We start from the raw sequence: 14309 nt of genomic DNA on the forward strand, positions 1-14309 counted from the left end.
CAACTCAATGACCTACCCATTGAACTCGCATATCATTTACTCAATTACCTACCCACTAAACTCACATGCTACACAAATTTATGAAAAAATAAAACAAATTTATAAAGAAAAAGAAAAAAAAAAACCTTCCACACCTTTTCCTTGCACACCGACATGCAATTGCCAGTATTAAAATTATTGAATAATCCAAACAGCATCCAGAAGAGCATGAATTTTTTAAATTCAAATCATATTCGCGTATGTTCATCTCATTCGAACGTTGCAAAAAACAAGCACCCAAAAAAGCATGAAAGGCACGCGTATTTCAAATAAAAAAGCACGTGTTTTCTGCGTTTTTTGTCCGTTCACCGCAAGAATTGATCTTACAAATAATGAAATCCATTTTCGAAATGTAAGAAACTACCTGGAGACAATATGATTCTCTCTGTTGGCCTGGGAGAAGTGCAGAAGCTTACCAGCTTCAGCTTCGTCTAAGAATTTGCTTTTGGCAAGAGGTAAGTAATACCCATTTTTCAATGAGATTCAACTTGAAAATTCACTGTGAAAGCCCCATTATTTCTAGTTTCTAGGCCTGTCCTAATATCTTTTGATTAGTTTTTTTGGTAGATTACATGCTTGTTTTTTCATCAAGTATTGAATTATGCGCTCTGCATTTTTAGCAGAAGAGAGTATCTTCTATTTTTCTTTTCTTTATTTCAATTTTTTGACTGGGTTAATGCTTGTTTTGTTTAATCCTGGAACAGGGTTGTAAATCCAATTTTACATCTCTCCATTGGAGAGTTAGTGGGATAGAACTATGGCACTTTTTATGGCTAATTTTGGATATCTTTATAGCAAAAGAGGAAACCCTCTTATTTCTTTTGTATTTTTTGAAAAATTTCAAGTTAACTTTAGTCTTTCTATTGCTTAATCCTTGAACAGGTGTAAATCTGTTTTATATTTATCTGAGGGAATTCTATTATATGGAAGTCTAATCTAAGTTTTGAACTGGTCTATTTTTCATTTTTAATTCGACTGTATTGTTCCAATTGTGCATAGGATGGTTATATCTGCAATTTGAAGAAGATCAGGGGCTTACCTTCAACTTAGGACATGCATTTGACCTGCTCTCTTGGGGTAAGTTGCACCTAAAATTATGTGCTATTTTATGACGTAAAATGTCTTGTGAGGATTGCTGTGCCAAGAAAGTTTCATTAATTCAGGGCTTACTTTTAATTTTTTTGGGTGGTTATAAGTACTCTGTGTTCAATAAGTATTTCGTTGTTTTGCTCTTTTGATTTTTTTGGGTGCTTAGAAGTACTCTGTGTTCAATAAGTATTTCGTTGATTTGCTCTTGCTTTTCAGCAAACGAAACTTTAATTTTTGTTTGATTTTTATAATCTTTTGAGTGGGGTTTCAGCTTTCTGTTGTTCAATCTTGAAATTGCTAAAGCTAGTTTTTAATTTCTTAATATGAGTGTCACAGGCTTGGAGCCATAGGGTCTAATGGATATCAATACTTTTCCATTGCTTTTACCAAAACAGGGTAACCAATTTTTTTTTCATTCTCTTCATATTTCTTTCTTTGAATTTTTTAATCTAATCCAAGAATTCCCTATGGTGAAATTTAATCTATGGATTTTCTAATCAGCAAGCAAGGCCTATTTAGACTTAAAAAGTTCAGTGATATTTTCTGTTTTGGTTAGCTTATATTAAGAATGTGTGTTTGTGTTTTATTTCTTTATGTTTTTGTTTTACATTAGCTAAATGTTGTCTGATTGTTCTTTCTTCTTAGCACGGAATAGTTGTTTTCTTTCATTTTATTAATTTTTTTGTTGCGTTTAGGCTTATTTGTACTCATCTGTGATAGTTGTTTTCTTTCCTTTTTTTAATATTTTGTTGGGTTTAGGCTTATTTGTATTCAATCCATGAATGTAGACGATTTGTATTCAATCTGTGAATGTAGACAAATCAAAATTTATATTTCTCTGTTGAAGTACTGCGGGATGAAGTTATGATTTTTGTGACAGTTTTTTTTTTTTTTTTTTCTTGTTTGGAAATGAGAGCAATTGCTATTTTGTTTTTAGTATTTATGAATCCTATGCGTTGGGTTTAGGCATTCTATCACTCAACCCACCAGTGAGTGCAAATCAATTTTGTATATCTATATTCGAATGTTAGGGGATGAATACATGGTTGTTTTGATAGATATTTCAGTTACATATAGACCCCTTGTTCGGCAAAAACTGAAACAAATTTGAAAGGAAGTATGTGTTGAGTGCTTATAAAGAATTTTTTAGTAAAAAAATTGTACAAAGAATAGTTTGATGTTAGATATCTGCTGATTTTATAAGGTAAATATTTGTTCTTCTTTTCCTTTCTTTTGAATACAAGAGGATAGACTTAATTTTTTTTATCTACCGAGGGTTTAAGATTTATATATCTCAATCCTTGAATAGTTGTAGATCAGTTTATGTTTCTTACTTGGATCTTGCTGGGATGAAGAAATTATTATAAATATTTTGACTAGGCCATGTAGATGTGATAGGCCATTATACAACAAATAAACATTTTTCTTTTTTCTTGTATTGAATAAAGCTGAAAAAAATTACAATAGAATAAAATAGAACGCAGCCCAAAGTAAGACTGCACATGAAAAAGATCAAAATTGAAAATAGCAAACAACTAATCAACAGCTGAAACAAACCAGCATTGTCCAAGACTCAAAACCAGGTAGGCTCCAACAACAACATGAGAACAATGTGTCATAATATTAACAAGCTGATACAAATCAGCCATACAATAGAAAACACTAATAGCCAGCTGGAATCGACCACTTATATGGCATATTACACAACTCAAACTTTAAATCTGTTTTTTTTTATAAAATTGACTGGTACATCGGATCTCCCTTTCATGAAGCTGCAAAAACTGGTGCTTAATCTCTTCCAGGCAGTTGCGGTGTTCAACCTCACATTAATACAAAGCTTTTCTCTTTTTTTACCACTTTTGAAGAATATTATTGACAAAAGTGTTTTCCAAGGATAGTTTAGCATCATTCCTGTATGGTACTTTCTTTTTTCCCTCTGGTTTGGTCATTTAAAATTTGTTGGTTGAAAGATGTCATTTCATTTTTTATTGTTAATTTGTTTGAACTATATATAATTTCATGATGTTTAAGTTTGAACAATAAATGGTAAAAGAAGTTGCTAGATTTTGTTTCAGTCTAGGGTTTTATCATTATGCTTGACCATGATCCAACAATTTTAGTGGTTTAATGAATGTCATTTGTAAATTTAGAAGATGGGTTAACCCTTTTTCTTCAGCCAAGAGGATAATCTCTATGTTTTTAAATTTCTTTTTTGCCTTAATTGGATTCTTTGGAACCTTTTGAGATGACTATAGAATTTCAGTTGCTCATTCAACAATGGGTCCAATGTCAACTTTATTTTCTTTGTTCAATTGTTCATGGGATGAAGATACGATTAATTTTAATTGGATATTTTAGCTGAGCTACATAAATGGTAATTTATTTGTGATGTCCCCATTCAGACAATCAAAACATGATGATGCCACTCTAGAATAGAATTTCAAAATTAAATAATAACACAATTAAAATATTAAATATTTATATATAATCAACGGACAAGATTTAATATATAATTTATATTTATTAAATATTAATATTAATTTCATATTTATCAAATAATAATAATAAAAGTAATATAAATAAATGAATAGTAATAAAACAAATATCTAATGAGAACATTCAAGTATAGACAACTATGATACATGGATGATTCACCATATGCTAAATAATATCATGATTGAGATAGCCAGATAGAACACGTATCACCATATCCATATAGACGTTGCTAGATGTGTATCGTTAGGTTTAATATCGATCAATGTTAAATGATAGTCCTAGCCATTTATTAAAGCCGAGTCGAAGAATGGATGTTCCAAATACGATTCCATACAGAGTTCGATGGTCGGGAATGTATTCTGAGCAGCACAGCCATGATTATGAACATGAAGGAGATCACGATTATCGCTGAAGACACCAAGCATTTTATGGTATGGCTCGGCGATCGATTAGGTATATACAATGAATTGAAACACGTATTGATGTATTGATCAATAATATTAAACAACGATTATGATTGTATCAATAATGAGCAATACCGATGATGAATAGAGAGTCTCCTTATCCAGATGAAATAATATGTAAACCAAATATGATTTAAGGTAAACCAACTCCGGCATTTAAACCAGCTTCGATTAATGATAAAAATCAATATTAATTGGAAGATAGAAATTCGTATTGAGAAGACTATTTGGTGGTTTGAGATGTTTATGTTGGCAATATGGAAAGATGTGTTTAGTTAAGTTTGACCAAATATAAGAAGAGATGTGATTCGTTTATGTTGTGAAGAGATGTAATTAGGAAGGGATATGTTCTTTCATAATTCAAGAGGTGCATCCCTTCTATCTAGCAGGGTATAAGAGGAAGATCAAACTCATTCATTTGGGGATCATCGAACATTTTCTTCTTATATATTTCCAAGGTTGATCTGCTCTTTGAGCACATTGCTTCTCAGCAAATCAGTGGCAGACATTATTGTGAATCAGACACAGTCAGCCAATTACGTATACATCAAGATCAGATTAGACACTACAATTTTCTTGAATCTCAGTCCTATTAAAGAACAGTTGTAATATCAGACCCTCTTTGACAGAGAACTCAGATCAGTCACTAATCTCGCTATTTCTTTTAAGATATAGATATGTGTTCAAATGTCAAACCATTACTAAAAGACTTATTTCTTTAAGTAAACTGGAAGTGATTTCCCTGTATTTGCAAGCTTTAGTATTGTCTAATCTAGGAATATTAATAAGGGGACATTACTTTATTACACAAAACAAACAAAAAAAAAAAAATCTTATGTCTTTGCCATTGTTAAAAGTCTCATATACAAAAATAATGTGCACAGGAGCTTTAACATTGGGTAAATATTGGCTCATTTACACTTTCTTACATCAGCAGTTGATGAACACTCTTTATTTGGAATCTTCTAAGTTGAATTCAAACTTTCTAGTGTTCAATCCATGAATGCTGTATAAGCAATTTTATATTACAGGTGGAGTGCTAGTGAGATGAAGTTATGGTTCATTTTGTTGATATTTTCTCTTAGGTAGATAGGTGATACTTCATCATGCAGCAAATGAAAAACAGGACAAACTGCTTTTCCATCTTCACCATTGTTAAAGGACTCTTTTACAGAAAAATTATAAAAATGATGGTTTAGCATGAATAATTTACTTCTTCTATTTGGTAGATAGAAATACTTACTTTCCATTAGGTAAATATTGGCTGATTTACCTTTTCTTTTCAGTAAGAGGACATTAATTAATAGTCTTAGGTTGTTTTTTTCGTTGGTTCATGATATATATCTGTACATATGTATACATACATACACATATATGTATAACAATATTTGTTAGCTTAGTCTAAAGGACTTTTTTGGGACCAATGTGCTGCATAGGACTGAGAACATGGAAAGCCTTGCAGGCAACAATCTGGGTTGGCAATGAGAGTGGACCCTACAAGATAGTCTCCAAGATTGGAGGGTTAGCTACCTATCTATCCTAATGCTAAGCCTAAAGCTATTGTGTTGGGAGGTCAAAAAGGATAGAGTTTGTAGAAAGAAAATAAAGCAAAACAAAGGTTAATGTAAAATAGAGTCTTTATTAACCAAGTAGAACTTAATAGTTCAGAATGTAATAATCAATAGAAAGAAACATGCACACAATAGTTAGGTGAACAAAGACAAGACTAGAACTCATTGAGACAAGAATTTCCTTTTTATTAAATCCATTGATCTATCAACCATTACATTATATTACTCTTGCAAAAACATACATGTAGGTTCTCTTGTGTAACAGCAAAGGGAGATGAGAATCAACTACTACGTCGAGATCAATATCTTATTTGTACAAATGTCATCTACCTCTGAATGAGCCCATAGGTAGTAGTGATAGATTAGATTATTCAACTCACAGTGAGTTTCCCACTCAAATTATATTTGAACTTTGAAATTGGTAGAGGAAAAGACATCTTTGCATATTTTGGAGCCTCAATAGTTCTTGTCGGTGGTTGAATACAGTTGTGTAGTCTTGGATTATGAAAATCACCGACTAGTAATGCACTATCATGGCCTTGGTAGTTAAAAATTCCTTGTGTAGGTAATGGCCATGAATACTCAGCCTTACTTTTCTAGGAAATTAAAATTCTAGATGTGACTGAGCTATCTTTGCTACTTGAGTGTTGTAGACCTTCTTAGGATTATGTGGGGAAGCATAGATGCAAGAATTGTGTTGTTGTGATGCAAGGTGGAGTCGTTTTGTATAGCAATGGTTGTGCATGTCACAACCTATTGGATGAAATTGATGGTGGTAGATTGAATAATTTGCACCAACTTTGGAAATGTTTTCCCTTTGCTTTTATGTTAACCCTTAAAAGCATGCCACATGGCCTCGGTTAAGTTAAAAAGATCAAGTTAAATTGATAAAGGAAATGTGACCCAATGATACCTGTGTTGAGCTCCTTTTAAGTTTATTATATGATTGCACTATCACATGTCATGATGTCTAAGGCTTTTCAATGAAAGCCTTCTCTACCTTTTTTTGAGATTCCCATGAGTCGCTGGATTAGATTTGGCTTGGAGCATTAGACGATACACTTTCATTGGGACTTAGAAACTTACAAGAAGTATATAAAAAGATACTAAACATAAAAGTGATAAAAGGGGGTGGCTCATAGATGCCATGGAACATTTCTATTGATTGGATACTAAATATAAATATACATGCATATGTACGTGCACATATTACATATACATGTGTATACATATATTATATAATGATACATATATATACATATACATATATGTTGTGTACATATATATAGTATATATGTATATGTATGCATACATATATCTATATCTATGTACATATACATATATGTATAATATATGAATGTATATACATGTATATATGTATAATATATGTATGTATATACATGTATATATGTATAATGTATATATACATATATGTATATATATGTGCGTATGTATACATACATATATATGTATGTATACATATGTATATATGTATATGTATATATGTACATATATATGTATATATATACATACATGTGTGTGTGTGTGTGTATTTATATATGCACATATGTAGTTTATATGAAATTAAATTTTTAACTTGCCAAATCTTGAGTCCGATCACCTGTAACATAGTATGAGATATGGTTGGACTGGATTCTTTAGGTTCATAATATTTCTATGCTATAATTCACCCTATAATCATTACAATGTAACCAGGTGACCTTATGGGACATTCTTAGTTGTGTCCCTTATTACCAATGCACTACCACCCCTTATATTGTCTATATTTTATTTATTTTCTTAACTAGATTTACATTCGATGTATTAGATATCATAGCATATGAGTTCTAGATGTTGTCATAGTACAGTTAGAATAGAATAACCATTGTGACTCGAGAGACATGCAGAACAAAACCTCTTTTTCCTTCTTTGAACCATAATGTACATATTTACTACCAAATTGCAAGGTTTAGACTTTAGATTCTTTTAATCTCTTAATATTATGTAGTAAATGTAAACAAGAGATTCAAAACTGCATTTTCCATTGTCTAACGTTCAAAGCGCCATGTGACCAATGGTAATAGGGAGTTGTTTTGTAGACATAATAAGTAATTACTTTTCTCTTCCAAGTACCTTAAGGGAAGAAACATGACTTCGTTTCTTGTTTTGTTATCTCTGGTCTTATAATCAATTATCATTCAAAATTATTTCTAGATCACGTTTTAACTTTTTATATATCTATGCATCTTTACACAAGCAATAATGATTTGCAAACACCCATTATTGTTTTAGGAATCTGGATATGATCTGCTAAATATGTATGAAGCTTATTTAGCTTTCTATCATTTGTCATTAGATAGCAACAATCCATGTCATTTTAGTTGACTGTCTATGAGGAAACAAAATTGAGGCAACATAAAGTAGTTCAACTACTAGTAACTCAATAACGTCTATGTTTAACCATGATAGTTGTTTATCATAATTTGAAATATAACAAGTCTTTTGCTTCAGATAAGAATGGGTTAATATTTGTCTTGTTAAGTTCTGATTAGGTAAAGTGGGATAGGGCCCAAACCCATTTACAAAACAGCTTAAGGCAGGAGACAGGGGTCTCACAAGGGGCGAGACTACCAAAAATCTGAAGAGAAACTAAATCTCTGGAAGAGAAATAGAAAACAACAACCAAACAAGGGAGACCAGAAGAAGACCAACTGAAACAGAAATACCAGCTAATGATTACCCAAGAGATTGAGGCCCTTCACAGCCTGCCATTCCTGATTCAGAATTTCCAGCGTGTCCTTGAAGGACAGCTCTTTGTTTACATTTTCCTCCTAGGTGGGAGCGGTGTCTGGATTTTCTTTGTCTTTACCTCTTTGTTGGACTTGGGAGGTGAACTAGCAGAACCAGCTTTCAACTCAACTCTTTTACGCTTGTCTTTCTTATTCTCTAGCTCCTGTTGAAAGACGTACAGTGAGAAAGCCATGTTTTTCACTGTCTCCTTGCTGTACGCCACAATGTCCTGCATATTTTTGACATAGTTAATATGGCATAGTGCCTATTATATTTTTTCTATGTTGCCTTGTTATGAAGCAAGCATAGCTGCATTTACATATCTGTAGTCCAACTTGAAGTCATTAATTAATTAATTTTTCAACCGTTAGAGATTGGAGTTGGTGCAAATCAAATAAATAAATCTCCTTGGAGTGGGGTTGAAGTCAAAAGTTTTCTACTTCAATTTTTAGTATTTGGAAAGTTAGTTTTCACCTTCAGGTTTTAGTAATTAGATATTGATTAGAAGCATCCAGATTCTTTTTTATTTCTCTATGATAGATACAAATATTGTGTGGATCTGAATTTTGAGTATTGTGGATGATAAATTTGCTAAATAGAATAATAGTGCACAAAATGGTGAACATGTTTCATAGATAGCTTTCAGCCAGTTTTGATTCACGTCCTGTTATATTTTCTTGGAGATTCTCGTGCAAAGAACTTAGAATATTTACCCTTGAATTCTTTGAAAATTGAAATGTGCTTATGTTTTATCTTCCATTGTGTGCTATGATTTAAGTGTAGAGTTTAGTGTTTTTTTTCCTTAGACTGTTTAAGATTGCTAGAAAATGAATGAAGAACTGCTGAAATCTATAACATGTTGGTTCATTTTACATTAAAATCATTAAAGATCCACAAACTTATCTGAGTAGACAAATAATTTATATGGTTTAAGTAGCAAACCAATTTCTAGCTTTCACTGTTTCCTCTAAGAAACATCTCTCTGATTTACTTTATTGTTTAAGGCCTTTAAACTTTCCACATTCTCATATTTGAGGCTCAAAGCATACAAAATGACTTAACCACGTTTATTTTATAGATGTTTCAAATTAGGAGATCTATATAGGTACAAAAATTTTAAAAACTATATATTTTTTATTTGTTAGGAAACACCAAACCCGCCACATAACTTTTACTCAAGTTGTAATCACATTGTGCTATTGCTGACTTCAATTATTTTCATCATTATTGCTGATATTGCCTTGGAGTTGGCACAAGCCATCGATATCAATATTGTTATTCTGACTATGTTTTGTGTTCAATTGTAACAAAATAAATTGACTTGTGAATACTGAATCATATGTAATGTAAACCTGGACGTGTCATATACATCATTGCTTTAATTTTTTTTATTAACGTATGAAGCACCTCTCAAAAGTAGCTTGAAGTTTCTATTCTTAAAATGCTTAAACTGTTATGCTATGCTGATGCTAAGTGGTTCAAATTAATTGTACATCAAACCCATGAGATTATGGTTACCTGAACTCATTTTATTTTGAAAGTTATTTGTAATCTAGCAAAAAACAGACTATTGGGTAAGGAGGAGAATAATGACCAAAATAATTTCTTCCTTAAAAGAATATCCTAGCTCTTAAGAACATAGGATTGAATATAAACTAATTATGTTCAAAACTGTCAAATATTTTACAGGCAATTTGAGAGATGAAACTTGCTTGTGGACAGCTGCAGATATTTCCAGGTTTGAAATTCAAACCAATTTCTTACATTGTATTTATAGTCATTCCCTTTGTTAATTCTCATGAACGATATGTGGTTCATTCATGGGGCATATGCATCGATACACTTTTTTGTTATTTTATTTTCTCTCTCTCAAATGATATATAGCTATTTTGTAGTTATTTTGTTACTGCTTCCTCAAGCATGCCCTAGCTTTTTGAGTATTTTAATGGTTATATAAATAATGGTGATTAATTGACATAAAGGAAGAAGCACAATATTTGACCCTGTGGATTTTTTATTTTAAGTATCCTGGTGGAATGCCTCCTTTAGGAAAGCAGTCGAAGAAAACTATCTTAGAACTTAAGTCTTATTGTATGTATTATGGACAGGGTTTCACTATCAGTGTGCTTTTTTCTTTATTAAATAACTTGATTAGACACACTATAGACTTGTGACTCAATACAAGAATGAAGGCCATTTATTGTAGAAAAAGTTGCTAATTAAACTCTTTGAAATGCACTTGAAAAGGAATTTCAGTGTTGCATTGCTTTCTACTTTGACATTGATGTCAATAAACTCTACCTGCTTTTACCCCTCTTATATCATATTGGGCACATAACACATATTTCTGTTCCATGTAAAATATATCTAATGGTTCTGGTTCTTTTAAGCTGTGAAGATTCTTAAGAGTACAAAGGATTTCATTTCCATTATCATTTAATGCTTAGATCAGTTGGAGAAGTTATGTGCTCATGTTCTAGCAAGACACATATATTAGGTTTAATGTTAGCTTGATTTTTCAAATTAGTAAGTCTTATGTATTAATGAATAAGGGCTATTTGTAGACAACTAGTATCAAAAATTTGGGGTTTGATTATAGGTTAATTTAAATGTATCCTGATGTTGCAAGAAACATTTATATTTCAACAATATAGTAAAGAATTTTAACAATTATAAGAATTAAGAAAGAGCTGCATTGCTGGATGTTTTCTTTTGTTTTGTCAATTTTGTTGTGGGTTTTTATAGGACCTTAAAAGGAATTCATACAAAGAATTCCATTGGTGGCTTTTTCATGACCCTGAAACCATTTCATGTTGACAAGTGGACCTGGTTAATATATGAAAATTTAGTATATATTTAGCTGGTGGCGAATAATATGCTTATACAGATTATGGGATATATCATATGCTCTTTTGGTATGCACATTATACAGAGACATATTAAGGTGTTTTGGAATGTAAAAATTCTCTAGCATCGTCATATGCATGTTGAACATGTTTATATGATCTGAAGAACTACTGGTTTTGATCCAATCAGATGTAATATAAGCACAGTTCTTTGCTTTGATATGCCTCTAATAAGTCAACAATCTTATAGAGGCATAGCTCTTTATAGTACAATGTTACACTTAGTCCTAATTAATGGAAAAATCCATTTGAGGAACATGAACCACATACCCATTCTTGTACCCAAAATTTCTTGTGATTACATTATGAACTGATATACAAGATATTTGGATTCTGTTTGGTGTTTGGCAAAGTTGCTGGATGCTTCCCCTCCCTTGTCTAGATATATATATCTGCATATCAGATGCAAGGTGTGGATATGATACCACCATATATGGTGTGGATACCATATCCAGACTTATCCATATACAAGCCTGTATATGGGTCAAATCTGGTGCTTTGGGATGGGACACCAAATTGTCTGGTGCCATACGTGGTTTAAAGTTAATGGAAAAACATTCAAAACTTGCAAAATAAAAAGAACATTAAAAAATGCATGCACACACACAGATTGATATACATGTACACATATATTTATGTTTTAAATCACCATAGACACAAACATAATATAACAAAATGAATATTATAAACTAAAATATCAGAACTGAAGTATATGTTTCGCAGAGTTGGATGCTTTTGTATATGTGAATTCATTTGACGGTGACCTGAACTGTGTAGCTTGAGTTGTTGCTTGGATCAGTTGGTAAACTCTCTTGTCAGGCATGTAGAGATGAGATCATGAGATAACTGGCCTTTTCTAGTTGTAGCGAGTCCTTCTATGTATCAGTAATATCAGTTAATTGAAATCATCTACCTTCATCAAACAATACATATCCTCAATTGGATAATTGATTTCCAATCAAGGTTGAACTCAAACATCTTCACGAACATGGTCAACTGTTTGAGATTTAACTTTAAGCTTCAGCAGCTCAAAATATAAATTTAATAATAGCCTATCAATGAATTGTATAAGTTCCATTTGATCTTCCCTGATGACTAAATCCTTCCCTTATGGTTTTTCTGTCTAAACAGTCTATTTACTCTCTTTTTTTTTTCCACCAGTTGAGTCCACATAATCATTTTTTCATTGAGGATGTGTTTGTCTTTCAAATTTGTTGAATTTGATTTCTTGAAAAATCTCAGAGCTTTTGCTGCATATTATTCTTGAAACAAATTTACCAGGGTTTGGGGCATGGGTATAATACTTCCTGAATCTTGGTGTAAAAATATAAGGATGCTTGTGATATATATTTAAAATAATTTATAGATAAAATCACAAATTAGAATAGAAATTCAAACACTCAAACTTAAAATTAATAAATCAAAAACATAAAACCCAAGTTATGAGGATGCTTGTGATATATTTTACAAGTGTAGTATCAGTTCATGGATAGTTTTTAGTTAGTTTACTCTATTCATATGAGCAGTTAGGTAACTCTTTTGATTGCAAAATCAATTCCATCATTTTAGTCTGACTTGTAAGTATTGTAGTCTATGTTACACAAATCTTTTCCATTTTATGTAAATTTCGTGTCTAAACCAGCAATTTAATCTAAAACTTTTTGTAATTCAGATGCTCATTATGATCCATGCTTTATAAACATGTAGATAATTATAACTTAGGACTCTTTCGAGGTATCCGCGTGGTATGCTAGTTTTTGTAATGTCTCCTTTGGGATATTCTTTAAACCAATAATATTCACTCAAAATATAACAATAGTTTTAAAGATCTCTCTCTCTCTCTCTCTCTCTCTCTCTCTCTCTCTCTCTCTATCTATCTATATATATATATATATATATTCAGGTCAATAAATCATAGCACAATACCCTAAGTTGATCAAGGCGTGGATTCCCTGTGAATGCCTTGCAAATTTGGTGAGTTAAAAGACCGTCTCTAACTCCAGAGTGATGAAACTGACCCCATCCCTAGTTTGTCAAAGGTAGGAAAAGACCCTGTCCCTCCAAACCTTAGCCCACCCTGTGGGCCTGGACCCTGTTAGGTTCGCAAGTACTAACTAGAATTCAAAATTGATAACCCAATGTATTGGCTAGATTATTGCTGATAGATATTTCTTGATTGATCTTTGCTGATTGCTTTTTCTTGATGGATTGGTAAGTGAATACTTCCATGCTGTTTTCTTGGAATGATCTCCATATATATCTTCTTTATGGAAAAGTCACCATCCTTTACAAGAAATGAGTCATCACTCTTCATTGCTGCCCTTTGAGAATAATAATTTATTTCCAAATTGATGATTGATCATCTGATTTCTATTTATTATTCAATGAGTTTCTGAATGCATGATTCTCCCTTCATTAATCCTTCCTTGATTGATATTCTCAAATTTTCTTCCTTGATGCCTTCTACAAATGGATTGACTTCCCTTTTATCTCTTCTAATGAGGAGGCACATCCCTTTTCTTTGCAAGGGATAATTCCCTTCACATTCAAGCGCTGCCTTGAAAATCTTTTAAGTAATTGCAGATAATTATATTCCTTTTAACCTAGGTCGGCTCACATTGAATCGCTATTATATTGTTTTTAACCTTGGTTGGTTCCTTACATTGGATCTTTAACCTCGGTTGGCCCCTTGCTAATATCTTTTATTTCATTGCCTAGAAAAATTGTTATTAGAGCTGCAATCTCTAGCAGGGGCATGACAGTCCCCCCTTCCCAAGATTGCTTTCCCTCAAGGAATGATCATGGAGAGAGTGTTCAAGATGATTCCTAGTATGAATGGCCTAGACTTTGCAACTTCTAACTTTGCTTGTTATGAAAATCTATCACACAATCCAACCTCTGTTGCGCTACTCTAATTTTATCTCAAGTTGCAAATTTGAACCAGGATATGAGAG

The 14309-nt window shown here is 32.0% G+C and overlaps 1 long non-coding RNA gene across 1 annotated transcript; it reads left to right on the plus strand.

The window, feature by feature from the left end:
• Positions 1 to 265: 265 nt before the first annotated feature.
• LOC131064088 (uncharacterized) lies at positions 266 to 10238 on the plus strand. Its single transcript, XR_009372459.1, has 3 exons — positions 266 to 494; positions 1039 to 1116; positions 10139 to 10238. It is a non-coding gene; the product is annotated as an uncharacterized LOC131064088 (long non-coding RNA).
• Positions 10239 to 14309: the final 4071 nt, after the last annotated feature.

The sequence above is a fragment of the Cryptomeria japonica genome, chromosome 5, assembly GCF_030272615.1.
Source record: "Cryptomeria japonica chromosome 5, Sugi_1.0, whole genome shotgun sequence".
In the NCBI taxonomy this organism is placed as follows: Eukaryota; Viridiplantae; Streptophyta; class Pinopsida; order Cupressales; family Cupressaceae; genus Cryptomeria; species Cryptomeria japonica.